Consider the following 4,003-nt stretch of genomic DNA (forward strand, 5'->3'; position numbering starts at 1 on the left):
TAGTCCCCATACAAGGCTAAGTGTGCTTTAAAGAACGTTGGATAGAAGACATATGAGTTCGAAAAGATTGTTCTTTGAAAATATTTGGACTTGGCTTAACCCATGTCCACTGTTAGTTGAGATATGCCTTGACTGACTCCCCAGAGTTTCATATTTTGGAATCAAGATGAGACTCTCGAGGATGCATGTTCGAGGCATTAAAACCCTTCCCCTTAAAGTTTCATGTCAATTAGTAGTTTAAAGTTGTCTTGAGATGGCTTAACCCATCATCCTCATATCACAACAGTTTAAAGTTGCCTGGAGATGGATTAACCCATCATCCTCATATCTCAGCAGTTTAAAGCTGGCTAGAGATGACTTAGCCCATCATCCTCATATCATGGCAGTTTAAAGTAGCTCAAAGATGGCTTAACCCATCATCCTCATATCACGGTAGTTTAAAGCTGCCCAGAGATGGCTTAACCTATCATCCTCATGTCACGACAGTTTAAAGCTGCTCGGAGATGGCTTAACCCATCATCCTAATAGTAGTTTAATACTGCCCAGAGATAGCTTAACCTATCATCCGCATATCACGACAATTTCATGTTGCTTGGAGATGGCTTATCCCATCATCCTCATATTACGATAGTTTAAAGCTGCTCAGAGATGACTTACCCCATCATCCTCATATCACGACAGTTTAAAAGGACTTGGAGATGGCTTAACGCATCATCCTCATATTACGACAGTTTAAAATTGCCTGGAGATGGCTTAACCCATCATTCTCATATCACGACAGTTTAAAGTTGCCCGGAGATGGCTTAACCATCATCCTCATTGTTCAGCAGTTAAGGCCTTAAAAGCTTTCATGTGACATTTGGTTATCAAAATGGGCGATTTCTTCCTTGATATAGGGGAAAGCAAAGTCGTTGGATTCTTGAGTCATTGCTTTATCATCCTTAAAAGGTGTAGCATGGATTAAGTTGAACAATAGAAGTGGTTGCAGCCCACTGACAATAGTGACGAGTTCTTGATTTTCCTTCCGCGAGAATATGGGGTTTCGAATGTTTGAAATGCAAGATGAGTATCATTGATTATCATTAAGAGATACCTGCATGAACAACTCAAACAATGAGATTAGCAGCGTGAAGAGATAAACATGAAAGATATCAGCATTATAAGATAAGAAGGACACCCTATAGATTATATGATTCAAACAAAAGGATAAGTCCAAGATGAAGTTGAAGGGTGAAGATTGAAAGAATGGAAATATATGGTTATCCCTTGAAAAACCATAATTTGATAGTATAAAAAGGGGTTATCTCGATGAAAGAGGGGTCGTACATTTTTCATAGACACAAGTTCAGAAAAGGTAAGCATTTTGCTGGGGTTTTACCTCAGTAAGAATTAAAAGCAGGAAAAGAGAGTAAGATACTCAGGACACACAGAGAGAGAGATAATCATCTTCTACGATCCACTTGAGAAACATTTTCATAGGAAGATCAGTCTCGAAGAATAATATCCCTACGTACATCTACAGGTATATGGGCCAATATGCCCTTGATGTTATCCTTTCTCTTTTAACATGTCTGTACATTTTTTTCCTTAGAAATGAATGTATAGGTTTCAAGGCCAGAATCAAAGGTATTCGACTCTTTTGTCCTTTTCTCATGACGATGTGGATTGTAATAGTGGATTAATCCTCTGGAATTATTCAGTGCACAAGTTCAGAAAAGGTAAGCATTTTGGTGGAGAATTAAGAGCGGGAAAAGAGAGTAAGACACTCAGGACACACAGAGAGAGAGATAATCATCTTCTACGATCTACTTGAGAACAATTCTCTTAGGAAAACCAGTCTCGAAGGATAATATCCCTACGTTCATCTATAGGTATATGGGCCAATATACCCTTGATGTTATCCTTTTTCTTTTAACATGTCTGTACATTTTCTTCCTTAGAAATGACTGTATAATATAAAATTTGTGTTCTTGACATGGAATGCACTGGTGAATTTGGCCCCAAATTTGATGTCCTCTGGTTTCTTTTTGGGGTCTAATGTTTGTTTAAACATTTTCTTTTAAACATCTTAAAGTACTCACATTTTGGAGCGTTCAAATCTCTAGCGACTCCACTGGGGAACAATTCACCTTTCATCTCTGGTTGCGTCAAGGAAATCAAATCTTGCTCTAGGATATGTCATGAGTCATGATCTCTCACACATTTACTCTTGTGTCTTCTTTATTTACCCTGATGAGTGAACCCCTGCGTTAATCACAAGTCATCAGAGGTAATAATGGTTGCGATAATGATATCTTTCCAGGTAGGAACCATGGAGGTCCCGCTCCACTTCTTCTCAACCACGGACCAATTTGCCTTCATTGAAATCATGGTCAGTCCATGTGTTACAAAAATCACGATGGTAGAACGAAAGTCCAAACCTTGTGATTCAAAGGCAAGGACAATGCAGAAATCTCAGCCTCAGGAGGACTTAGTCCTAGGCTGTCATGACCATGCCCCCGAACCCTAAATCGTACGAGCCTGTAGCAACAGGGTGCGGAACCGCAATTTGAGGTGGTGAACGTCACTCAAGTGGGACAGGCTCAATCGCATGAAAACACGAAATCAAGAGCAAACCATGCAAGAAAAACAAAAATCTACACATAAAGACATATATCATTCCAAAAGAACAACCACTTTCATTACATTAGGTAACCAAAAGTTCTTATAATTTCTTCAAGGCACTAATGGACCAAAAATACACAGTGTAAAGTAACCAACACAGTGGTAAGAACATCAAAAACATGCTATAGAAAACTCTGGAAGATGGCTCTTCAGACTCCAAGCTTCAATCACCAAAGCACAACGCAACTATCCGGCTTCGGTTCAGAGATTAACAGTTTCTCTTTACAGTCATGCAAATAAGATGGAATGAGCTAACAGCCCAGTAAGCAGATCTACACCATCCCATCTCAATTATTATAACAATGGTAGCAATAAGTAGTGCACACTTATTCACAAAATATCCAGGGGAAGCCCTCTAGAATGCCTTTCAGTATTCTAACAGTTTAATAAGAAAGAAAATTCAATACACAGAGTATAAATTACAAATTATTTTACTTTAGGTAGAACAATAAGGTTAACAGATCACAGTTATAGAAACTAAAGAGGCCCACTCCTGAAGTGGAAGTTCTATTGCTCTGGCTAAGCCAATCTTGCCACCTGAAACCTCTACCCTCATTCAGGAGGGAGGATAATGACAAGTGAGTGCCCCACTTCGTAATGCCCTCACACAGACACACATCCCCAGTACGCTTTGGGGTAATTGATAGGCAGAGGTCTTGCAAGACACGACCCTCTCAAGTGCCCTTTCGGCGAGAGAGCGTTACACTACCATTGGCTGACCCAATGCATAGTGTCAATAACAATTGGGGGGTGCAACCTACCCAATCTCTCAGTTTAACTTCCCAACCCCAATCCTATTATTGGGGTCGAGGTACAATCAGTATTTGCAGGCATCCAGTATCCAACTACCAATGGGTGACCCATTGCATGGTGGTCAGTCAGAGTATATCACAGTACAATCATATATCACAGTTGCCAGTTACCCAGTGTTTTCCTCAGTATAACGGTGCCACTACCAATGGGTGCCCCATTGCGTAGTGGTCAATCTCATAGTATATCACAGTATGACAGTCCCACAATGTATCACAGAATAACAGTCCCCACTACCAATGGGTGTCCCATTGCGTAGTGGTCAGGCACAACAGTCTTACAGTATCAGTGTTTCAACAGTATAGTAGTACCCACAATCAATGAGTGCCCGTTACGTAGTGGTCAGTATCGTATTATCATGCTTCAAATACACATAGCAGTAGCGGTATCATAGTAACAGTAGCAGTATCACAGTAGTAATAGCAGTATCGCAGTAATAGTGGCAGTATCATAATCACAATGGCAGTATCATAGTAACCGTAGCAGTATCACAGTAGCAGTGGCAGTATCATAGTAACAGTAGCAGTAT

Source organism: Amborella trichopoda, chromosome 10, assembly GCF_054954075.1.
Source record: "Amborella trichopoda isolate Santa Cruz 75 chromosome 10, AtrichopodaSantaCruz75HAP2 v2.0, whole genome shotgun sequence".
NCBI classification, from domain to species: domain Eukaryota; kingdom Viridiplantae; phylum Streptophyta; class Magnoliopsida; order Amborellales; family Amborellaceae; genus Amborella; species Amborella trichopoda.